This window comes from Schistocerca serialis, chromosome 4 (genome assembly GCF_023864345.2).
Source record: "Schistocerca serialis cubense isolate TAMUIC-IGC-003099 chromosome 4, iqSchSeri2.2, whole genome shotgun sequence".
In the NCBI taxonomy this organism is placed as follows: domain Eukaryota; kingdom Metazoa; phylum Arthropoda; class Insecta; order Orthoptera; family Acrididae; genus Schistocerca; species Schistocerca serialis.
Genome location: NC_064641.1, coordinates 761878851 through 761905765, shown reverse-complemented (window position 1 = coordinate 761905765; position 26915 = coordinate 761878851). Strand labels below are relative to the sequence as shown.

The 26915-nt window shown below is 41.6% G+C and overlaps 1 protein-coding gene across 3 annotated transcripts in view; it reads right to left on the bottom strand.

Moving 5' to 3' along the window:
* LOC126473307 (uncharacterized) overlaps positions 1-26915 on the bottom strand; it is a 262415-nt gene that overhangs the window by 163815 nt on the left and 71685 nt on the right. For 2 of the 3 annotated variants that reach the window (XM_050100282.1, XM_050100284.1), the window contains exon 2: positions 6182-6267. The exons of the other annotated variant lie outside the window; for it this stretch is intronic. The gene's annotated coding sequence lies outside the window, so the exon portion shown is untranslated. The remainder of the gene's footprint in view (positions 1-6181; positions 6268-26915) is intronic. 3 annotated transcript variants of the gene reach the window in all.

Genomic DNA, 26915 nt, shown 5'->3' with positions numbered 1-26915 from the left:
GCAGCTTGCTGTTGTATTTAGAGAGTTTCAACGACTTCTAAGGTTCTTTGTTCAAAGACCTTGCACAGATCTCTTATGGACATGATTCCTTGCATCGTCAAGTGGCTTGTCTGGTTCCTGAATGGCAGCCATACGAAAGTTCGCCCATAACTTTGTACCCGGCATTTACTGAGACAACTATTGAAGTAGAATAGGAGCCAGTCATACGTTTTTGCACCAAAATGTTTTATGTGTCTGTCTCTAATATTATCTAAGCCAACAACTTTGCCAACTTTAGTATTTGATGTTACACTTTCCAATTCTTCTCGAGTAAACTGCTTCTTCTTCCGCGAATCTGCATATTTTTTTGAGGACTTCTTAGTGCCACAATCTGGTTTACCATTGTTAAGGAAGATGGAAACTATCTGAGCAGTAGAAACGTCGGTATGTACAGATCACTTAGTAGAATCATTATTTAATCTCTTTAGCTCTTTCCCTCCTAGAAAATTGAAGGAATTTTTACAGTTGTTGCCTTGTGTTCGGAGTAAGTCCCTGTATGTTACCGGTTCTTCATTCTCGAGAATAGTCATCCGGGAACATTTCTGTACTATTTCAACAGATTCATCGTATAACACAGTTTCAACTATCTTTCGGTCCAGTGTGACATTGAGTTTCTCCCGTCTAGCCCTCCTGAAACCATATCTTCGACGGAATTATTTTGGCGCTCATAACAGCTTTGCACATTATTCAGCGATAAACAATAAACAAAAGACCAGGATTGTAGCTGCGCCTTCATTTGCCCCTATTGAACGTCTTGGGTTGTTTATCACTATGAACTAATGTTAGCTCGTAAAAGTCTGCCCGTTGGACAACTATTGGAAAACACTTTCATCGTTTTCATCATTCTCACTATAACTCGATATAGTACTAAGATTGTTGAAATCTCTTGTTACGAACTTCTCGTTCCATTTATGAAAGGTCTCAGGACTGTCGAACCCAAATTTTTTACCCAGAGGTTTGTATATAGCGGAAATAACACAGTCACTAAATTCAACGGTGAACATTACTAGGTTCTTTCTTTCTCTGACCACAATAGATACGGTCTTAATAGTCGGTTTTTTCAAACACTGAATTCTTGTACTGTAGATGGGGCCTTGTAAATTAGCGAACATGGCCTTGCTATGTTAGTACTGTGAGCTGTTGAAACAAACAGGAAGCTATAGCCGTTATATTTCATCAGTAGATGCAACCCACCTATATAGATTAATAATGGTGGCATCCTCTTGGATAAAATGTATCAGGGGTAAAACTGCCCTCACTAGGATTTCCTGGCTAGAGCAATCAGAAAGATGTCACCCCGAAAGACTGGTAGAAGCAAACCTTGGGATTGAGCAGTAAAAGAAACCAGGGAGAAATTTGTAACAGAAATTAAAGTTCAGGAAGTCAAAATTAAAACTCTAAGGTCTGCTGAAGACTTTGGAGGTCCTCCAGTGACGGCTAATGACTTGGGGGATCATTTGAACGGAATGGATGCTCTTCTGAAGAGGTTATAAAATTAATATCAACAAAATGGAATTCAGTCGAATTACATTGGTCAGTTCTTAGAAAATTAGATTAGGAAATAAGACACTACAATTAGTAGACTGGTTTTGTTATTTATGCAGAAAAACAACTGCCGATGGCCGTAGTAGAGGGGATAGGCTATATAGTACAGACTGACATTAGCAAGAAGCGAGTTCCTGAAAAGAAGAAATCATTAAAATCGAATGTAAACTTAAATACTTTGAAGTGGTTTTTGAAGGTATGGAGTCTAGCCTTGCACGGAAGTGAATCGGGCACGATCAACAGTTCAGACAAGTAGAGAATAGAAGCTTTTGGTGTGAGGTGTTACAAAAGAACGTTGAAGATTAGATCGGTAGGTCGAATGTCTAATGAATCAGAATGGGAATAATGAAATAACTTGACTAGAAGGGGGAATCGATTGTTAGGAGACATCATGAGATCTTGGAGTCTTAATGCAGGGAGACAAAGCTTGACTACAGTAAGAAGGTTCAATGGATGGAGGTTCCAGTTGTTACAGAGAGATGAGCTAGCATAGGTTAAACTGGTATGGAGAGCTGCATCGGTCTAGCTTGCGGACTGAAGATCACATCAGTATTTAATACCACCACAAAAGACTTGCATCCATAATTAAACCAGTAGCAGAAACCCTGCTATGAGAAGAACAACATAGATTCATAAGCGAGTAATGGACCAGTATAATATGAACTACAAGTGAAAAACGATTGTCGTTTTTCATTTGTAGTTCGCTGTTGCTATCTGAGTTCACATTTTGTCATTTGAAGGTGGCAAGTGGAACTGTAGACACTAGAAAATGGAGCGCCAAGTGGAGAAATCGGAACGTTTACGACATATTCTTCTGTTTTATTGAGTTCAGTAGAGGGGTGGCAGTAGAGAAGACAGCCAGAAACATTTGTGCTGTGTGTGGGGATAATGCCATTGTACAGAGAACGGCAAGAACACGGTTTTCTTGTTTTAAATGGAATCGTTTTGATATTACTGACTCTTTAAGTTGAAAAAGACCTTCGGGATTTGATGAAGATCGCTTAAACGCATTAATCCACAAGGATACTTATCAATGTACTTGAGAACTGGCAAATAGGATGAACTGCGATCATCATGCGACATTTTCATCCAACGGGGAAGGTTCAAAAAGCGGGTGTATGGGTATCGTATGCTCTAAGCCAAAATCAGAAAAATCCGCGGGTGGCCACATACACATCTCTGCTTGCTCGTCATCAGTTGGTTCTAGAACAACATCGACCATTCGGATCCTGTATCTTTACTGGTGACGGGGAATGGTGTCTTTACGGCAAAATAGGGAAAAGAAATGAATGGTTGAGCCCAAACAGAGCAGCAACTCTTCGTACAAAGACCCCCGATTATCAACAAAACATAATGCTATGCATCTGATGGAACACTGACGGTGTAGTGTAGTATGAATTGCTTCCCCGAGGTGTAACCATCACTGGTGACGTTTGTTGTCAACAACTGAGACGTCTTGCTGACGCAGTCCAAGAGCAACGACCAGGAAGACTGCACGAAATTATGCTACCCCACGATAACGCCCACCCGCATTCTGATAGACTGACAAGAAACACTAATCAGAAGTTGGGTTGGGAAGCCATTACGCACCCCCTTATTCACCTGATCTTGCGCTCTCAGATTTTCACCTTTTCCGCTCTCTATCAAATAGCCTTCAATGAACTTCCTTTCCGGATGAAACTGCTCTCCGATTATGAGTCGACGAGTTCTTCACCTCAAAACCACGTGATTTCTGCAGTCGAGTAAACGAGCAGTTGTCAAAAAATGGTTCAAATGGCTCTGAGCACTATGGGACTTAACATCTTAGGTCATCAGTCCCCTATAACTTAGAACTACTTAAAACTAACTAACCTAAGGACTTCGCACACACCCATGCTCGAGGCAGTATTCGAATCTGCGACCGTAGCAGTTCCGCGGTTCCGGACTGCAGCGCCTAGAACCGCACGGCCACCGCTGCCGGCGAGCAGTTGTCCCAACGTTTTCAAATCGTTGTAAATAGTGAAGGAGAATATATTTTTGATGGCTGAAGCTCCTGTTATGTGTATCTGTTGTGTTTATTGAATTTATGGAAGAACGCCAGGAACTTACGCACCAACACAATATTTGTAGTTGAACAATTAATAACAAATTTAATTATACAATCTCTTTTTGTTTAATTCTAAGATTATTTGGTGATTGATGACACGATCATACGTGAAAATTATCGAAAATATTGAAGCAACACAAAATTGCAAGAAATTTAAAATTTGGAAATTTGTGGTAAGGACTATGGGACCAAACGGCTGAGGTCAGCGGTCCCTAGGCTTACGCACTACTTAATCTAATTTAAACTAACTTATGCTAAAGACAGTAAAGTAAAGTAAAGCTGCATGCCCTCGGGAAAAATTACGGCTGTAGTTTCCCCTTGCTTTCAGCCTTTCGCAGTACCAGCACAGCAAGGCCGTTTTGGTTAGTGTTACAATGCCAGATCAGTCAATCATCCGGACTGTTTCCCCTGCAACTACTGAAAAGTCTGCTGCCCCTCTTCAGGAACCACACGTTTGTCTGGCCTCTCAACAGATACCCCTCCGTTGTGGTTGCACCTACGGTACGGCCACCTGCATCGCTGAGGCACGCAAGCCTCCCCACCAACGGCAAGGTCCATGGTTCATGGGGGTACTTAAAGTAGTAAAGGAGTTTTGCTATTTGGAGAGCAAAATAACTGATGATGGTCGAAGTAGAGTGGATATAAAATGTAGACTGGCAATGGCAAGGAAAGCGTTTCTGAAGAAGAGAAGTTTGTTAACATCGAGTATAGATTTAAGTGTCAGGAAGTCGTTTCTGAAAGTATTTGTATGGAGTGTAGCCATGTATGGAAGTGAAACATGGACGATAAATAGTTTGGACAAGAAGAGAATAGATGCTTTCGAAATGTGGTGCTGAAGATCAGGTGGGTAGATCACATAACTAATGAGGAGGTATTGAATAGAATTGGGGAGAAGAGGAGTTTGTGGTACAACTTGACAAGAAGAAGGGACCGGTTGGTAGGACATGTTCTGAGGCATCAAGGGATCACAAATTTAGCGTTGGAGGGCAGCGTGGAGGGTAAAAATCGTAGAGGGAGACCAAGAGATGAATACACTAAGCAGATTCAAAAGGATATAGGTTGCAGTAGGTACTGGGAGATGAAGAAGCTTGCACAGGATAGAGTAGCATGGAGAGCTGCATCAAACCAGTCTCAGGACTGAAGAGAACAACAACAACAACAACAACATGCTAAGGACAACACACACACCCATGCCCGAGGGAGGACTCGAACCTCGGAGGGGGGGAGCCGCGCGAACCGTGACAAGACGCCCCAGACCGTACGGCTACCCCGCTAGGCAAGAAATTTAATAAATGCGTTAAGACATTACACAACAACACAGTTATAGCCATTAACAACAACTACTTAAAACTTTGTGAGAAACTTCTACAAGAACGTAGTATTTTTCGCTGTACATCAACATCTGTACTGATAAAATGCTACAAAAATGGAAACAGTCATACCCGAAAGTATAAATCTGGCTAACACTAAAAGAATAAACAATACCGAATCGTTGACGGTCAAGTACTGTTCGCCAATTCAGAAGATCATCTGCAGTTATACGTAACAAAATGTAACAAAACATTACAAGCTAGCTGATACCCCGTCTCCGCTCCCATATCAGAAGCGTTGTTATGGAGAGTGATGGTGAGTTGCTGAACCAGTAATTTGTAAATCTCTGAGATATTAGTGTGGGTGGAAGTAAGGCTTGAACACACTGAGAATTGTATAAGCATTGTATTCACTGTTTTGTATCATATTATGTAAGACATATCAACCAATAAAATCAATTTCACAAATACGATAAAGTTCAAAATTCAAAGAGTAAGTTGCTTTCTCAAAGAGTAAACATTTTTTCCTAATTTGTGTAATATTATTAAAATCAATAAATATCTTGTACTACAGACTTTCTACAGTAGCCTATATTGTTCCACAGTGTTCTAGCTATCTCCATACCAAATCTCACTGAAACTGGTTCACCGATATAGTCGATAAAACGTAACAGGTAGACTTATTTCGCATTTAATATTATTGTGGAAGTATGGATTAGTAAGGATATGAAATATAAAAATCTCAGGAAACAAGACGATAGCTGTGTCAGCAGCAGACATGTGTCATAAAATGGTTAAAATTATTAGACATTTGGCTCATTCAGATATTTAGCATGTAAAATATCAAGTACTTCCAACAGTGTAGGGCCTACGCTTTGAGAAAAACGTCCAAAATACAACAGGATAACTGGAGGAAAGCCGAAAATAAAATTACATCATGTCAGAATCAACAAAATCCTGTGCTAGTTAATGATGAAATCTGAGATGAAAACGATGAAAGGAGAATATATGCTATAGAAATGAAATTTCTGAGATCTTTAATGGGTGTAAATTTAAGATACCAAATTATACGTACTGACACTCAGAAGTCTGTTGGAGTTGTAAGTAGTCTAGTTGAAGATATGAGTACTAGCATAGGTGATGCTACACCTGGTGAGAAAACTCTCTCTTATATTACTACTTTAAGCCTGGCAGTACTCACGAACAGGATGAGAGGATTTGGGACGACCCAGGAACAGATGGAGAGAGCAGGTTTTCCACTGACTTCAGATCAGGACTCCGCCAAACCTGTAATTAGGAAGAAGTTGAATAACTTTTTAATAATTGTGCTTAAAGCAAGAGAAAAGATTAGTAATGATATTTTTCAAACAATTATTAACTGGATGTCTGAGAAGGGACATTCTCAAAATTTTTTGAAAATATATTTTGTTTCGTACAACAAATTAAGTCGAGCTGACATTTGATGTAGCACACGAAGAAGACACAGTAAGCAGGGTTTAATGGCTTGAATTCATGGGTGTACATATTGATAAAAACTTTAACTGGAAGAAACCTGTTAATCAGCAACTCAGCTACTCAAACAATCAAGTCCAGCTACTTTTGCTTTTCGTGTAACTGCTTATCACGGAAACAAACTAATCAGCCTTCTAACATATTATGCCTGTTGACAGTATTTAATGTCCTACGGAATAATTTTCTGGGGTAGGTCATCACTTAGAAACAAAGTTTGGATAGTACGGAAGCAAGCAGTAAGAATAATATGCGGTGTTCAGTAGCGTTCATTTTGTAGGAACCCCTTCGGTGAGTTAGGCATTTTAATTGCACGATCACACACACACACACACACACACACACACACACACACACACACACACAACGACTCACAACAAGGCATTAAAAGACGGCACACCACGAACGAATGGGACAGAAATAGGTACATACGAGTATGATGTACGTGTGTAGACAAACGATTGAGTGCCAGAAAAAGATGGTTCAAATGGCTCTAAGCACAATTGGACTTAACATCTGAGGTCATCATTCCCCTAGAACTTAGAACTACTTAAACCTAACTAACTTAAGGACATCACACACATCCATGCCCGAGGCAGGATTCGAACCTGCGACCGTAGCGGTAGCGCGGTTCCAGACTGAATCGCCTAGAACCGCTCGGCCACATCGGCTGGCTGTGCCAGAAAAACACGTTGTCTACCTACATTACGCAAGCAGTTATTTGGCTTGGCATTGACGGACAAAGTTTTGGAGAGTCTTCCTGACGGACATCGTGTCAAATTCTGTCCAATTGGCGCGTTAGATCGTCGAAATGCCGAGCTGATTGGAGGACCCCGCCCATAATCCTCCAAACGTTCACAACTGGTGAGACATCCGGCGACCTTACTGGCCAAGGTAGGGTTACGCAAGCACGAAGCCAAGGGGCAAGAAACTCTCATCGTGTGCGGGCGGGCATTACCTTGCTGAAATGTAAGCCCATGAAGGGCAATAAAACGAGGCGTATAATATCGTCGACGTACCACTGTGTTGTAACGTATCATGGATGACAAACAAAGGGGTTGTGCCATGAAAAGAAATAGCGTCTCAGATCATCGCTCCTAGTTGTCGGGTAGTACGGCGGGCGAAAGTGAGGTTGGTATCCCAATGTTGTTCGGGACGTCTCCAGACACGTTTCTCCCTGGAATATTATTGACTGGAGTGCTGGAATACACTTACCTTCTGTGATCAGTCACTCTTCTAGTTGAGCACGATGACCAGCTGAGACGTGTCTTACGTCGTCCTGGACAGAGGTTGGATACCAACCTCACTGTTGGCTTTCTTTTCAGCAAGATAATGCCCACTCACACACGGCGAGAGTTTCTACAGTTTGTCTTCATGCTTGTCAAATTCTACCTTGCCGGATCTCTCCCCATTGAGAACTTTCGGAGCATTATGAGCATTATGGGTAGGGTCATCCAACCACCACGGGACTTCGACGATCTAATACCTCAGCTGGACAGAATTTGGTACGATATCCTTCAGGAAGACATCCAACAATTCTACCGATCAATGCCAAGTAGAATAACTGCTTGCATAGGGGCCAATTGCACAATTTGTGAAGCTCTTTCTCTTGAATAAATCATCTATTTTTTTTAAAATTGTAGTCAGTTGTTTGTCTGTACATGTCCAGGACATCTGTTGATTTCCGTCTCATTCCTTGGTAGTGCATCCTTCATTTGTCAGAATGTGTGATGAATGATTCTTCAGAACGTAACAATGAAGGTCAGCTCCAAATTTTTTAGGTATCTTGGGAGTATCGCAGTGCCATGTCAACAAAGAGCTGTACCTGTCGGGTACTTATCGGAGACGAATGAAAATGCTTTACTGCAATGAACCTGCTCGCCACCAGAACTTCCCGTGATAGACAGGAAGTGTCATTTTCGAGTCAACAGTTTCCTCACAAGACTATTATCGTGTCTAGAAAGTGGGAAGGGATTCATTGACACTGTTCTGAATTTTTTAGAGTTGCCTGGGTTCTCCTGATTTGTTCTCTTAGAGCGTAATATAGTGTGAGAAAGAGAGCTAGGGAGGAAGGTCTACGTCGAGGATACTAGAGACGGAATACTGTCCCAGATGGGTAAGAAAGTAAATCGACGTCGTTATGTTCCAAGAAACCACCCCAAAGTAATAGTGAATTGACGCCAGAAACGCAACGAAAAAGTAAATTGGAATGGTCGAACGAGGGCTTAAACTCTGCTGCTACATATTACGTGTCTAGTTTCTCAAGTACTCAATCATGTCGTTCGGTAGGTGCAAAATAGTGGAAAGTTCAGCCGACGGTGATGGAGATGGATAAGGATGACGCACTTTTATCTCCAAAATAAATAACGAAAGCTCAATAGCAACGAGATCTGAAGGCTGTGGTGGTCAGGAAAGATTGATATCTTAATCCTCGTGCTGACAAAACCGTGCGAGCTGTATGAAAAAGGGGTCTTATCATCTTGGAGCACAGCATCGTCACCATTGGGGGCCAAACTTTGAACCGTTGGATGGACCTGATTTGGCAAAGTTGTCACATAATCCCTGGCAGTAATGCGACGTTGCAGAGTGCCCATGAGGGCCATGGAACACCGCTCTATGACTGCCAAAGTCATCACCGAATCCCCGCTGTATTCCACTCTTGGGACTTCAACGCGACCATACGTTTGAAACGATGTGAAACAAGCCTCATTCGACCAAATGCCTTCTTCCATTGTTCCATGGTCAAGGTTTTACTGTTTCAGCACCGGCTTTTTCTGTTACTGTCATTTGCATCTCTGATGAGTGATTCTGGAATTCCAGCTTGCCCTGCAGTTTCCCGCTTATGGAGCTCCCTTCGCCGGCCGAAGTGGCCGTGCGGTTAAAGGCGCTGCAGTCTGGAACCGCAGGACCGCTACGGTCGCAGGTTCGAATCCTGCCTCGGGCATGGATGTTTGTGATGTCCTTAGGTTAGTTAGGTTTAACTAGTTCTAAGTTCTAGGGGACTAATGACCTCAGCAGTTGAGTCCCATAGTGCTCAGAGCCATTTGAACCATTTTTTGGAGCTCCCTTCGTGTTGTTTTGATGTTGACCCGATTCACTAGTGTGACATTTTGTTTCGCAGTGACTTCTGCAGCAGTCGTGCTCTTATTTTTCGTCCCAAACCTCTTCAGTGACAGTCCGTCATGATCACTCGACACACACTTTTGACCGCGCTGTGACTTAGCAGTTGATGTAATTACACTCTCCATGCATGAGACGCAAATGTTCGATGTGAGTGTCTTGAAAACCCAAACACTTGAGCTACCTTGGTTATTATTATGTATGTACACTGAAACGCCAAATAAACTGGCACAGGCATGCATATTGAAGTACAGAGATATGCAAACAGGCAGAGTATGCCGCTGCTGTCGGGAAGGCCGGCCGAAGTGGCCGAGCGGTTAAAGGCGCTGCAGTCTGGAACCGCAAGACCGTTACGGTCGCAGGTTCGAATCCTGCCTCGGGCATGGATGTTTGTGATGTCCTTAGGTTAGTTAGGTTTAACTAGTTCTAAGTTCTAGGGGACTAATGACCTCAGCAGTTGAGTCCCATAGTGCTCAGAGCCATTTTTTTGCTGTCGGCAACGCCTGTATAAGACAACAAGTGTCTGGTGCACTTGTTAGATCGGTTACTGTTGCTACAGTGGCAGATTATCAAGATTTAACTGAGTCTGAACATAATGTTATAGTCGATGCACGGGTGACAGGATACAGTATCTCCGAGGTAGCGATGAAGTGGGGATTTTCCCCTTACGACCATCTCACGACTGTACCGTGAATATCAGGAACCCGGTAAAACGTCAAATTTCCGACATCGCTGCGGCTGGAAAAAGATCCTGCAAGAAGGGTACCGACGACGACTGAAGAGAATCGTTCAACTTGGCAGAAATGCAACCCTTCTACAAATTGCTGCAGACTTCAATGCTGGGTCATCAATGAGTGTCAGCGCGCGAACCATTCAACGAAACATCGTCGATATGGGCTTTCGGAGCCAAGGCCCACTAGTGTACTCTTGATGACTGCACGACACAAAGCTTTATGCCTCACCTCGGTCAGTCAACACCGAGATTGGACCCTTGATGACTGGAAACGCGTTGCCTGGTCAGACGAGTCTCGTTTCAAATTCTATCCAGCGGATGGACGTGTACGGGTATGGAGACAACCTCATGAATCCAAGGACCCTGCATGTCAGCAGGGGACTGTTCAAGCTGGTGAAGGCTCTGTAATGGTGTGGGCGTGTGCAGTTTGAGTGATATAGGACCCCTGCTATGTCTAGATACGACTCTGACAGGTCACACGCACGGAAGCATGATGTCTGATCACCTGAATGCATTCACGTCCATTGTGCATTACGACGGACTTGGACAATTCCAGCAGGACGATGTGACACTCCACACGTCCAGAATTGCTACAGAATGGCTCCAAGAACACTTTTCTGAGTTTAAACACTTCCTCTGGTCATCATACTCACCAGACATGAACATTAATGAGCGTATTTGGTATGCGATGCAGCGTGCTGTTCAGAAGAGATCTTCATCCCCTTGTACTCTTACGGATTTATGGACAGTCATGCAGGATACATGGTGTCAGTTCCCTCCAGTACTACTTCGGACATTAGTCAAGTCATGTTGCGGCAATTCTGTGTGCTCGCGGGGGCCCTACACGGCATTAGGCAGATGTACCAGTTTCTTTGTCTCTTTAGGATAGATAGTAATGGTAATTCCATGTCGCTCGGTGTCCAGGTGCAGGTCTTTCAGTTGGACGCAGCATCGGCGACTTGCATGTCCCTAACGTACCTCAGTTGTCCAAAAGGTGGAAGGGGGACCTACAGTTTAATGTGGACACTGAACCACATGTTGTTTCTGACGGCTCCTCACATCGTTGAAAAACGAAAGCTAGGTTAAAACGAAGACTGAAAAATCCGTGGTCCGACCGAGATTCATTCCTGTGACACGTCGTTTTGCAGGCACGTACTTTATTGCTAAACCACTAGGCCCGAAATCTCTATACGCGGTTCATGTACAGGTTTAGGGAGCGAGTTTGCGAGCATCAAAAATATGTAACATATATGGCAGTATCTTTTTCTTTCATTGTCTTAGAAGCTTAAATTATTTACGCTGCCAAGGGAACATAGACCTTAGTATTTGACATACAGTCCAGCTTGATACTACACGCCCCTGAGAAAAATGGGTCTTAACAGTCGGACAGACAGTTCAGCCAGGGTTCAGTTTTAACCGACTCAGGTAAGGAAAACTAAAAAGAGGGTCCGTGAATCTTATTTCTAGAAATGGCATAAAACGTATAAAGCTTTGGAGTGCCTCTTCTATCTTGCTCGGCTACATTAAAGGCTGCCGTGTTTCCATAATCTTGCATTTTGATGGTTCACTTTACCACTTAAATGGTACGCAGCCTCACTCATGAATACTATGTGAGGAAGGGAATTGTTATCTTCCATCTCGGTGTCCAGAATGAAATCGCAAAACACTGTTACCATCATGAAGTGCTTGTAACTACTGAATTCCGTGTAGTTTGAAACACAAAATTCGCTGTAAAACGCACTAGATAGGCATATGAAGAATGGATAACTTTCAGCTGCCACGACAAGTAGACTTTTGTTGACTCTTTATGATTTATTTATTGACATCCATTGTATATAATTCTAGTGACTATGGAAAAACCTGTTAGCTACTATATAAAAAATAAAGGTACACATTAATTTCATAATATAGTCTTAAGTGTTACATAAAAATGTGTTTCTTTTTTTTAATCTCAATTATTGTCATGAATGGTTGACCTGTTATCTGGAAACCCTAAAAAATCGAGCACATTCAATAATCATGGTAATATGCAATATTTTATATTAAATCTGGATGGCTGGACGCGGCTCCCCCCGTCGGAGATTCGAGTCCTCCCTCGGGCATGCATGTGTGTGTTGTCCTTAGTGTAAGTTAGTGTAAGTTAGATTAAGTAGTGCGTAAGCCTAGGGACCGATGACCTCAGCAGTTTAGTCCCATAGTCATTACCACAAATCCAATTGAATTCAAAGTTCAGGGAGAAGAAATAAAAACGCCAAGGGTTGCTGGTGTCACTGCAATTTAGTAATTCTGTGAGAGACGGTATTGGACATGGAAGAGCAGTTGAACGGTATGGAAAATGTCTTCAAAAGAGGTTACAATGTGGACAGCAACAAAAGTAAAATAAATGTGATGGAGTGCAGTCGAATTAAATCAAGCAAACTCTGGGAATTATATTATGGAATGAGGTGTGTTTTGCTGTTTGGGAAACAAAGTAGCTGATTAGCGGTGTAGAAATGGTATGAAATGTAGACTGGTTACAGTAAGAAAAATATTTCTCAAAAAGAGGAATTTGTTATCATCTGATATAAATTTAACAATCAGGAGTTTTTATCTGGAGGTATTAGAAAACAGGAACCACAAGTAGTTCAGAAAAAAAGAGAACAGAATCTTTTGAAATGTTTTACTACAGAAGAATGTCAAAGATTTGATGAACAGATAGGGTAACTAATACAGAGGTCTTGAATCGAATTGGGGAAGAAAGAAATTTGTGGCACAACTTATAGCGTCTTAGGCTAAAATTATTTAAAATTACTATGTTTCATGTAAGAGGATAAATAATGACTCTGTCCCAACAGCGCGTATCTGCTGCGCCAGAGATGCGCCTTGTAGTATTAATGTCATAATTTTAGTCGCTGACTCCCATCTGATGAAACACTTTTTACTGAATCTCACATGTGTTTGAGATAATGAAATGGAATGACTTGCATAGTTATTACGAGCGAAAAAGTCGCCATAGTTTCGTATGCTGAGGCTAAGGATAATAAATCGTTGAGCTTGGTGAGTATTACAAGAAATTTTTTTATTTATTTATTTATTTATTTATTGTTCCGTGGGACCACATTTACGAGAAGTCTCCATGGTCATGGAACGAGTCAATACATGAAATTATAACACGATTGTAGAAACAGATAAAATGAAACAAGTCGTTAGTTTAAATAAAGAAAATCAAGAATGTAACACTGGAATTTGCTTAATTTTTTATCTCTTCCAGGAGCTCCTCGACAGAATAGAAGGAGTGAGCCATGAGGAAACTCTTCAGTTTAGACTTAAAAGTGTTTGGGCTACTGCTAAGATTTTTGAGTTCTTGTGGTAGCTTATTGAAAATGGATGCAGCAGAATACTGCACTCCTTTCTGCACAAGAGTCAAGGAAGTGCATTCCACATGCAGATTTGATTTCTGCCTAGTATTAACTGAGTGAAAGCTGCTAACTCTTGGGAATAAGCTAATATTGCTAACAACAAACGACATTAAAGAAAATACATACTGTGAGGGCAATGTCAAAATTCCCAGACTATTGAATAGGGGTCGACAAGAGGTTTTCGAGCTTACACCATACATAGCTCGAACAGCCCGTTTTTGAGCCAAAAATACCCTTTTTGAATCAGAAGAATTACCCCAAAAAAGAATACCATATGACATAAGCGTATGAAAATATGCGAAGTATACTACTTTTCGTGTTGAAATGTCACTTATTTCAGATACTGTTCTAATGGTAAATAAAGCGGCATTTAGTTTCTGAACAAGATCCTGAACATGGGCTTTCCACAACAGCTTACTATCTATCCGTACGCCTAGGAACTTGAACTGTTCCGTCTCGCTTATAACATGCCCATTCTGTCTGATTAAAATGTCAGTTCTTGTTGAATTGTGGGTTAGAAACTGTAAAAACTGAGTCTTACTGTGATTTAGCATCAAATTGTTTTCCACAAGCCACGAACTTACTTCATGAACTACATTATTTGATAATGTTTCAATATTACACACAAGATCCTTCACTACCAAGGTGGTGTCATCAGCAAACAGAAATATTTTTGAATCACCTGTAATACTAGAAGGCATATCATTTACATAAATAAGGAACAGCAGTGGCCCCAGCACCGACCCTTGGGGAACGCCCCATTTAACAGTGCCCCATTGGGACTGAACATCATTACCACTCTCAATATTGCGGAGGATTACCTTCTGCTTTCTGTTCTTAAAGTAGGAGGCGAACCAATTGTAAGCTACTCCCCTTACTCCATAATGTTCCAACTTCTGCAGTAATATTTTGTGGTCAACACAGTCAAAAGCCTTCGTTAAATCAAAGAAAACACCTAACGTTCGCAACCTTTTATTTAATCCGTCCAAAACCTCACAGAGAAAAGAGAATATAGCATTTTCAGTTGTTAAGCCATTTCTAAAACCAAACTGTACATTTGACAGCAAATTATGTGAATTTAAATGCTGCAGTAACCTTGTATATACAACCCTCTCGATAACTTTAGCAAACACCGATGGCATAGAAATAGGTCTATAATTGTCAACATTATCCCTGTCTCCCTTTTTATAAAGTGGCTTCACTACCGAGTACTTTAATCGGTCAGGAAACCGACCACTCCTAAAGGAAAAGTTACAGATATGGCTAAGTACTGAGCTAACATACGTGGAACAATACTTCAGTATTCTGCTAGATACCCCGTCATATCCATGAGAGTTCTTGGTCTTTAGTGATTTAATTATTAACTCAATCTCCCTCTTGTCAGTATCATGGAGGAGCATTTCAGGTAACAGTCTCGGAACACTTTTTTCTAAGAGCGCTATATGATTCCCTGTTGGGACTAGGTTTCTATTTAGTTCACCTGCTATATTCAGAAAGTGATTATTAAGTACTGTACATATATGCGACTTATCAGCAACACGGACATCCCCACTACGCACTGATTCTATATTCTCGACCTGTCTCTGCAGACCAGCCACTTCCTTTACGACTGACCATATGGTTTTAATTTTATCCTGAGACTTAGCTATTCTATCTGCATACCACATACTTTTTGCCTTCCTAATAACTTTTTTAAGCACCTTACAATACTGTTTGTAATGGGTTGCTGCATTTAGATTTTGACTGTTTCTAACGTTTTGATATAACTGCCACTTTGTTCTACAAGATATTCTTATCCCTTTAGTCAGCCACCCAGGCTGCCTGTTTGTGCTAGTACCCTGTTTTGAACGTTCTAACGGAAAGCAACTTTCAAAGAGCACGAGAAAAGTCTTGAGGAAAGCATTATATTTATCGTCTACTGTATCAGCACTATAAACATCTTGCCACTCTTGTTCCTTGATAAGGTTTACAAAAGTCTGTACAGCAACTGGATCAGCTTTCCTAAAAAGTTGGTAACTATATTTAACATGTGTTGAAGCACAAAAATCTTTTAGACTTAAAATTTGTGCATCATGATCTGAAAGGCCATTCACCTTTTTGCTAACAGAATGCCCTTCTAATAATGACGAATGAACAAAAATATTGTCTATGGTTGTTCTACTGTTCCCTTGCACTCTCGTTGGAAAGAATACGGTTTGCATAAGATTATATGAATTAAGGAGGTCTACCAGCATCCTTTTCCTTGCACAATCACTTATACAATTAATATTGAAGTCACCACATATAACTAACTTTTCAATTTATTATCGCGCTTCCGTGAAATTACTACCAATTTTAGAGCATGTTCCACTGCAAACCTTTTAGCAGTATAGATGGAAAGGAAGCGCAGGTTCACTAAAAAGAATGCTAATTTAATATACTGTCTTTTTAAACAGTTCGTAACCATTGGCCCTAGAATTTCAGTAACTTTTATCCCTGTGAGCATATCGATCTATTTTGCTTTCATTGTGAGAAAGGATAAGATTTAATGTTGGGACTCATTACGTAATCAGGCAGTAGGATCTAACAGAAAGTGACAAAAGTATTAGAAACTTGAGTAAAAGACGGGATTGTTTGACAGAAAACTTCCTGAGGCATCAAGGAACCGTCAGTTTGGCAGAGGAGGGAAGTGTCGGAGATAAGGATTCTAGAGGAATACCAAGGCATGAATACAGTAAACAGGTTCAACTGGATGTAGACAGCAACAGGTATTTAGCGATGAAGAGGGTGGAGAACTGCATCAAACCTGTTTTCCGGCTAAAGACCACGACGATAACAACGAAAGTAGTAACGATTACTCGGCTTATCTGAATGACGTATCTTTAAGTGTTTCAGAAGCCTTGAAAGTAATTGTCCAGCTTTAACACCGCAGTTCCCAGGCGACAAGTGTAAAGAATACATCGTGAACAAACGTTTACTTAGCAGGTTTACGACCGCTCAGCGTAGAACAACACGCTAAACAATGGCGTTGCGTAGCGGAGCCCGTGAGGCGCTGCAGAGATTTTCTTCTAAGGACTCGTCACTGTTATTCGTGCGATCTAAAGTGTCCTGGATAATAAAATGATTGGCAGTATGAATCGTTAATCTTCTTTTTACTGTGTGCACGATATTTAAGGATGTCATCGGTGAACTTAGGTCTACACAAATAATCTGCAATTCACACGTGAGTGTGTGGCAGAAGGGTCACTCTCAGACTATTTCCTGGCCGTTCCACTCTCGAACAGCTCGTGGGAACAGTGAACATCTGTCTTCCCTCGTGATTGCTGATTTCTCTTACTCTGTTACTATGGTCATGTCTGCCAGTGTCGGTGGAAGTCAACAAAATATCGTAGTATTTGGAGGAAAAAGTTTATTTAAATTTCGTGAAAAGATCTCGCCGGAACGAAAAAATCCTTTGATTTAATGATTTCTACCCCAAGTGGAGTATAATACCCTTGACATTATTCCCAACTCCGCGACAGTAAAAAACGAGCTGCCATCCTTTGAAATTTGTCGATGTCCTCTGTCAGTCGTATCTGGTAAAGCTACCGTACTCCAGAAGAGAATGGATAGGTGTAGTATAGGTAGTGTCTTTAGTAAATTTGTTCTGACGATAAAACACAATCTTTAGTAGCCATTTCCACTGCATTTTCTGTGTGACCGTTCCAGTTTAAGTTGTTCATAACTGCAATCCCTAGGTATCTAGTTAAACAGACAATCTTTAAATCTATTTGATTTATCGTGTAAATGATATTCAACGGATTTTTTTGATACTATAATGGGGAACCTAACACTTTTCATTGTCATTAGGTCATTAGGTTGGAGTCGATTAGAACCGTTGTTGCGGTAGCGTTCTCGCTTCCCGCGCCCAGGTTCCCGGGTTCGATTCCCGGCGGGGTCAGGGATTTTCTCTGCCTCGTGATGACTGGGTGTTGTGTGATGTCCTTAGGTTAGTTAGGTTTAAGTAGCTCTAAGTTCTAGGGGACTGATGACCATAGATGTTGAGTCCCATAGTGCTCAGAGCCATTTGAACCATTTGAACCGTTGTTTACACGCCGACTTTGATGTAATTCAAACAGGAAGGAAGTCATCAATCAGTCGGAGTTCAATCTGCACTTTATTGCGTATCTAGGTTTCAGCTACAGTACAGCTATCATCTGGGTGCATGAAATGAGTCATGTAGATTCAACAGGCATGTAAATATACATGCTTAGCTTAAACGTAAATTGCTTGAATTAAGCTATGTACATGCTAAGGTCGTGTAATAACATGGGCCTTTACAAACCTGTGGAGTCTACATGAGCCGGCCGTTGTGACCGAGCGGGTCTAGGCGCTTCAGTTTGGAACCACGTGGCTGCTACGGTCGCAGGTTCGAATGCTGCCTCGGGCATAGATATGTGTGCTGTCCTTAAGTTACTTAGGTTCTAAGTCTAGGGGACCCGGCTTGGTAGGAGATTTTTCTCCGCTCAGGGACTGGGTGTTTGTTGTCCTCAGATGTTAAGTCCCATAGTGTGTAGAGCCATTTGAACCATTTTTAGTCTACATGACTCACTTTATACGCACAGAAGATGGCTGTGTTGCAGCCGAAATCTAGATCTGAAATAAATCACAGATTGAATTGCAAGTGATTGCTGACTTCCTTTCCCTTTGACTATTTATCGTACCGATATATTGTCTTAATCATTTTGCAATTGTCCGCCCCTGGTCGCTGAGTGGTCAGCGCTACTGAATGTCATACCTAACGGCCCGGTTTCGATTCCCGGCTGGGTCGGAGATTTTCTCCGCTCAGGGACTGGGTGTTGTGTTGTCCTAATCATCATCGTTTCATCCCCATCGACGCGCAGGTCGCCGAAGTGGCGTCAAATCGAAAGACTTGCACCAGGCGAACGGTCTACCCGGCGGGAGGCCCTAGCCACACGGAATTTCCATTTTGCAATTCATTCTGACCTTCTGATGACTTTGCTAGACGGTAATTGACAGCATCATCTGCGAACAATGTAAGAGGGCTGCTCAGATTCAAGGACACGATGGGTCACACACTGGCGATCAACTACTATTAATGAACATGATTTCGATAAGTCATCATTTTTGGGTTATGCGCTTGAGACTTACACGAGAAATGATAACAATAGTTGTATACAAATGGCATTATATTAAAGATATGTTTGAATTAACTTACAATAAGTGTTAAAATAATCAGCAATGAGTACATTGATAGCTGATGTAACAGCTAGAATGTTGAATGCAAACACGCAAATGTGCAAGCACTGTGTTGCACAGGTGCCGGATGTCGGTTTGTGGGATGGAGTTCCAGGCCTGTTGCATCTGTTTTGTCAATACAGGGGCAGTTAATGTCGTTTGTGAATGACACTGGAGTTGTTGTCCGATGATGTCCCATAGGTGCTCCACTGGACATATATCTGATGACTGAGCAGGGCAAGTCAACATATCGACAATCTGTAGAGCACATTGGGTTACAACAGTAGTATGTGGGCGAGCGATATCCTGTTGGAAAACACATCTAGTGCTGTTCGTGAATAACAGTACAACATCCGCCTGACATCAGATTTTTAGTCAGGGTGCGTGGGATAACCACGAAAGTGTTCCTGCTGTCATACGAAATCGCACCGCAGACCACAAATACAGGTGTAGGTCCAGTGGTACTTCTAGCTAGCAGACAGGTTGTTTGCAGGAGTCTCATGGAAGATGGGAAGACAGAAATCGATGGCGACAGATATGTGGGCTGTGGCGACAGCTGTAGAACCCTCATAGTAGAGAGAGAAAAAGTACACGTAGCAATCAATGCCCACAACTATGGAGCCCGAAAATGCTAAATACGTCACGAACCAACATTTCCTTTACCCAGTTATTTCCTCCCGTCAGTAGGCGCACACTCTCCAAAATAAAACTCGGCGAGCACCTTGAAAGCTCTTCTTCTGAATAAATTTGACAGGAGGCTTAAGAACGAGAGTAGACCATTTCACTTCCTCTATATTTTTGTACGAAACATTTTAAAACATACATTTTTTGAATTCAAATTCATCACTAGTATCTCTTACCGTGATTAAATAGCTCCTTGCAGCGCTGCCAGAAAAGGTTTTATAATCGGATTAGAAGCCTGAAATGGTCTCAGTAATAAACCATCAGATACATGATAACATCACAAGTTGCTCGTTCGGAATACAATTGCCGAATGGAAATGGAAAACACTGTAAGTGCCATTTTTCACAAAACTCATTTTCAGTGCTGTTTTGTTCTTGGTGCTCTGTTGCATCTCCCTAGTCTCGATCTAGGTGCTAAACCATGGAGAAAGTCTTTCAAATTGGCGTTAATAGATAGGCGCACGATCTCAATGCCAAGCCTTTTTTCTCTTGGGAGTTCCAAAATTTAAAATATTTGAGAATTAGCCATTTTTACTATAGCTAAAAACCTAATGTTTTATTTTTGTACTTGTGTTATTGCAAGTAAAACATAGTGTCCCAATATTAATGGTACTTGCAACAAAAATTTCCTTCCACCTATTGTGCCGTAAACTGACATTTCAGAGACAATGACTGCGTACAAAATACAAGTTGATTCGCGCAAAGAAAGAAACAGCAACCAGCCACTTTCAATAATGCTAAAAGATACACAAATGTTCCGTTACGGGTTTCGAACCGAAACGACTGTCGACTTTTATATTATATTTGTTGTTGCTTTCATCAGTTGCTGACTGTTTTTTTCCAACAACATTAAAGTCAGTTGTTGGCTGTATTTTTCAACAACTAATGTAAAGAACAACAAATGTAATATAAAAGTGAACAGCATTCTAAAGATGAATCCGTTCCTCTGAAAATGGCAACGGCGCTATTTGTGTAAATAAAGAGCATTATTAAAAGTGACTTGTTACTACTTTCTTCTTTGCAAGATTCAGCTTCTAAAAAAATTCTTATTGGCACCTAGGCAATTTTCTGGTGTGGCACTTACAATGTTCTTAATAAAGTAATAATGTATTTATTTTCTAATCTGTTTTTTTTTTTTTTTTTTTTTTTTTTTTTTTTTTTTTTTTTTTTTTTTTTTTTACAATTCTGTGGTGTCAGAATACCGTATCAGGTTTTCGGATACAAGTCATTTACCTTTAGATATTGTTTCTTCGAGTCAACACCGAACTGAGACATTAGTTTACAGAACTGCTATTTGTGCTGATTTCCAAATACTATTTTCATCTCAGATTTCGTCTCTTATGCCAGTATTAAGGCAAATTTAGTGGAATTAACAAATTATTTTAAAATTAGCGAGAATGTTAAACCGTTTACGCAAAGTAAATATATTTCTTTACAGAAAAATGTGTGTGAATCAACACTGAGAGAAGTCGCCCATAATTGTATAATAATAACTTGTTTGTATTTGAAAGATTACAACATACAGGTAAACCGCCACACGTTGTGTATTATTATTGGCTCATGAAACGAAAGCATCTGCTGATAAACGTTGCCCTCATGGCAACACGTTAGAGATGCAAAACTTCGCTGAGGACCATCGACAACATTAGGAAATATTTTCATCTGACATGCGAGGTTAACAGTAAAACAAATAACGCTGACTTGTTCCGATTCATCTGTATATTAATCATTACCTGTCACTGTGTCTCCTGTAGGTTATACGTGCGTTTGCTACGAGAGTTAAGTCCTTTGAAGTGAAGATTAATATTTTTGGTATATCTAAAACCCGATATAGTCAAAAGTGGATATTTTACCTCTGATATATCATTAGCGTTGATAGCATTCAGGCGATTTATCCAAAATTCGGCTCAAGAACTTTTTAGAATCTCTAAGTGACCCGGTTCTGCTCAAGCTCTCCAGTGCTTACCAAAATAAGCTACTCGCATGGCAGCACATTAGCGATGAACTGTGATGCGGCTCCATTAATCTGCACGTGGTAACAATTGAGTCCAGCATATGTGTGAGTGCATTGTGCAAAAACAGATGGTAATCTGCTCCAGTTAAGCGTGCTGGTAAAAGTACGGATTCTATAACATGGCTTACTACGAGGGGCGTTCCATAAGTAATGCAACACTTTTCTTCTGAAAACAGGTTGGTTTTATTCAGGATTCAAATACATCATATTATTCCCCACTCTTTTAAACATAATTTCCATTCAATGCGATGACCTTATGCCACCTTACTGGGAAGGCCTTTATGTTCGCATGGTACCATCTACTGGTCGACCCCGGAACCCACATCTTGCTGCATTAATAACCTCCCCATCATCCACATTTTGCATCCTGAATTGGACCGAACAGATAAATAATCTGAAAATGCGAGATTCGGACTGTAGGGTGGATGAGGAAGAGTAGTCCAATGAAGCTTAGTGAACTCCTTTCTGGTGCACAGACTTGTCACGCCTGCTTTGTCATGGATAAGGAGAAGTTCGTTTGCATTTTTGCAACACTGCAGCCGTCACAGCTGTGTGTGGCCGCATGGTACGCGGGAGATAGGATAGGTTTTTCGCCATCGTTTTGCGATGATGATAGACGTTTCATCCAACGACTCACCGTGCTTTTCTTCATTGCTAGACCTTCTTAGATCTCTTGCAAGCGCCTATGGATATCTGCGATGCTCTGGTTTTCCGTCAAAAGAAGCTCAATAAGAGCTCTGCTTGGAACGCGTGTTCGTTACAGACGCCATTTTAAAGGCTACATGGGGCGCTGCCATCTATCGAAACTTCGTGACACTATAGGGGCTGAAGTGGGATTATTTCATGATGTCCCACAGCAAATTTTGCATTTTTACTAACCTGTACTGGCCGAGAAAAAAATGTGTTGCACAACTTTATGAACGCCCCTCGTGATAATTTCAGCCCAAATGTTAATGAAAAACTTATGTTGGTGAGTTCCTAAAGCAACTCCATCTAGATGTTCGCAGTGTCAGGCATGACTAGGAAGTAAATGAGAAATTTTATAGCATCGATAATTCTGAGTAGAAATAATTTAATTTTTGTAACGAAATTTACTGGATTAGTACCGAACCATTAGTATAATAAGTCATGGTTGCAAAATGCTGTCAGAAATTATGTACTAAAGGACTGAAAAACGTCGAGACCGACTACCGAGAAGAACAGCTTGGGTTCCGTGGAAAAAAAAATGGCTCTGAGCACTATGGGACTTAACACCTATGGTCATCAGTCCCCTAGAACTTAGAACTACTTATACCTAACTAACCTAAGGACAGCACACAACACCCAGCCATCGCGAGGCAGAGAAAATCCTTGACCCCGCCGGGAACTGAACCCGGGAACCCGGGCGTGGGAAGCGAGAACGCTACCGCACGATCATGAGATGCAGGCAGGTTCCGTGGAAATGTAGAGGCACGAGAGGCCGTACTATCCCACGAATTATCTAAGAAAATAGACCTGAAGAAGGCAAACCTACGTTAAACGCATTTGAAGATTTATAGAAGGCTTTTGACGATGCTGACTGGAATAGACTGCCGACCAGGGTGACCGAGCGGCTCTAGGCGCTACAGTCGGGAACCGCGCGACCGCTACGGTCGCAGCTTCGAATCCTGCCTCGGGTATGGATGTGTGTGATGTCCTTAGGTTAGTTAGGTTTAAGTAGTTCTAGGGGACTGATGACCTCAGAAGTTAAGTCCCATAGTCCTCAGAGACATTTATTGTTTTTATTTTTTATTTTTTCTGGAATAGACCATTTGGAAGACTCAAGATAGTAGGTACACCTTGTAAGAAACCAGACAGCAATTACTAGAATCGAAGGACATGAAAGAGAAGCAATAGTTGACGAGGGAGTGAGACAGGGCTCCAACCTCTTCCCGAAGTTATTAAATCTGTTCACTGAGCAAGCAGTGAAGGTAAACAAGGAATTTGGAAAGGCAATTAAGGTTAAGGGAGAAGAAATAAAAATAGATGTTTGCCGATGACAATGTAATTCTATCAGCGAGGGCAAAGGACTTGGAAGAGCTGTTGAACGGAATGACTAGTGTCTTGAAAACAGATTATAAGACTAGTGTCAATAAACATAAACCAAAAATAATGGGATTCACTGAAATCAAGTTATGTTGATAGAATTCGATTAGAAAAGGAGTCACTAAAAGTAATAGATGAGTTTCGTTAGTTGGCCAGCAGAATGACTGACGATGGCCCAGGTAAAGTGGATATAAAATGGAGACTGGTAATAACAAGAAAATAGTTTCCTCAAAAGAGAAATTTCTTAACATTTAATACTAATTAAATAGTCAGGAGAGGCAACGGCCTTGCCGCAGTGGATACACCGGTTCCCGTGAGATCACCGAAGTTTAGCGCTGTCGAGTGTCTCCGGCACTTGGATGGGTGACCATCCAGCCACCACGCGCTGTTGCAGTTTTTCGGGGTATACTCAGCCTCGTGATGCCAAATGAGGAGCTACTCGATCGAATAGTAGCGGCTCCGGTCAAAGAAAACCATCATAACGACCGGGAGAGCGGTGTGCTCACCACACGCCCCTCCTATCCGCATCCTCAACTGAGGATGACACGGCAGTCGGATGGTCCCGATGGGCCACTTGTGGCCTGAAGACGGAGTGATAGATAGGAAAATGTCAGGAGGGTCTTCGTAGCGAAATTGTATGGAGTGTATTCTTGTAAAGAAGCGTAACATTGGCGGTTAGTAGTTCAGACGAGAAGAGAATAGGAGCTTTTTAAATGTAGTGCTATAGAAGATCGTTGAAATTAGATGGGTAGATCGAATAACTAATGAAGAGGTGCTGTATCGAAAAGGCGGTAAAATGTATTTTATGGCTTAAACGGAGTAAAAGAAGGGATCTGTTGGCAGGAAAATTCTTGAGACATCAAGAAATATTCAGTTTCGTAATAGAAGGAAGTGTGGGAGGTAAAAAGTGTAGAAGGGGACCAAGGGATGAGTACAGTAAATGGGTTGAAATAGATATAGGTTGCAACAGTTTTGCAGAGATTAAGAGACTTGTTCAGGATGCACTAGCGTGGAGCGCTGCATCAAACCAGTTTCCTGACTGAAGACCACAACAGCAACATTTATAAATATCAAAAGCATACTCATTGTTCAGATGATAATAAGAAGATTTAATCTTTTAATACACCAAAATGTTTCTTTCACATCGACTCTATAGTTGAAAACTATGATATAGCAGATGGATTATATTGAAACCGGCAGTTTGTAACGCTTCTTAAAAAAACTTTTGTTTTCCCACTAGCAAGTTTCTGAGCCACTGCAGTCATTCTTAGATGGTGGTTATTTGTAGACTTATTTCGTGGCGCGTATGAACATAGTTGGAAGTGCATGGATTCCGCTGCTTTACGTATAAGCAGAAAGGATGACAACGTCATCCTGTAAATAACGCGTTACGTAACTCGTGAAGTTGGAAGTACGGCGCTTTAGAACGCTCCATTACACACAGGCACGGAAATCGCTGCCCTTAAGTACACTTAAACCGAATGTTTTGTACACAGGTTTTTACACAGAGTGAGTGTAACTGCTGTTTTTCCACGCTGGTGTGTAAAGGGATGTTTTAAAGTGCCATGCTTACAACGTCAATAATTACGAAAGCCTAAGGAAGAAAACAACAGTTAAATGCTATACTGATATCTATGAAGTGGCAGATTTACGCACTTCATATTATTTTCACCAGGGCCGCGATTTCTGTGGCCAGAAATATGCAGTGAAAAGTATAAAGTACCAGTAAAAATCCATGATCCACAGATGAATCAGTAGTGAGTGGAACACTAGCTAATGAAAGGATAAATTTGTTTTAACAAAGATTATAAAGCGACTGGTCGCGGTTTCAGTAGAGATCATCTGCTACACTACTGGCCATTAAAATTGCTACACCAAGAAGAAATGCAAATGATAAACGGGTATTCATTGGACAAATATATTATGCTAGAACTGACATGTGATTACATTTTCACGCAATTTGGGTGCATAGATCCTGAGAAATCAGTACCCAGAACAATCGCCTCTGGCCGTAATAACGGCCTTGATACGCCTGGGCATTAAGTCAAACAGAGCTTGGATGGCGTGTACAGGTACAGCTGCCCATGCGGCTTCAACACAATACCACAGTTCATCACGAGTAGTGACTGGCGTATTGTGACGAGCGAGTTGCTCAGCCACCATTGACCAGACGTTTTCAACTGGTGAGAGATCTGGAGAATGTGCTGGCCAGGGCAGCAGTCAAACATTTTCTGTATTCAGAAAGGCCCGTACAGGACCTGCAACATGCGGTCGTGCATTATCCTACTGAAATGTAGGGTTTCGCAGGGACCAAATGAAAGGTAGAGCCACGGGTCGTAACACATCTGAAATATAACGTCCACTGTTCAAAGTGCCGTCAATGCGACCAAGAGGTGACCAAGACGTGTAACCAATGGCACCCCATACCATCCCGCCGGGTGATTCGCCATTATGGCGATGACGAATGCACTCTTCCAATGTGTGTTCACCGCGATGTAGCCAAACACCGATGCGATCATCATGATGCTGTAAACAGAACCTGGATTCACCCGAAAAAATGTAGTTCTGCCATTCGTGCACCCAGGTTCGTCGTTGAGTACACCATCGCAGGCGCTCCTGTCTGTGATGCAGCGTCAAGGGTAACCGCAGCCACGGTCTCCGAGCTGATAGTCCATTCTGCTGCAAACGTCGAACTGTTCGTGCAGATGGTTGTTGTCTTGCAAACGTCCCCATCTGTTGACTCAGGGATCGAGACGTGACTGCACCATCCGTTACAGCCATGCGGATAAGATGCCTGTCATCTCGACTGCTAGTGATACGAGGCCGTTGGGATCCAGCAAGGCGTTCCGCATTACCCTCCTGAACCCATCGATTCCATATTCTGCTAAAAGTCATTGGATCTCGACCAACGGGAGCATCAATGTCGCGATACGATAAACCGCAATCGCGATATGCTATAATCCGACCTTTATCAAATCGGAAACTTGATGGTACGCATTTCTCCTCCTTACACGAGCCATCACAACAACGTTTCACCAGGCAACGCCGGTCAACTGCTGTTTGTGTATGAGAAATCGGTTGGAAATGTTCCTCATTTCAACACGTTGTGGGTGTCGCCACCGCCACCAACCTTGTGTGAATGCTCTAAAAAGCTAGTCATTTGCATATCACAGCACCTTCCTCCTGTCCGTTAAATT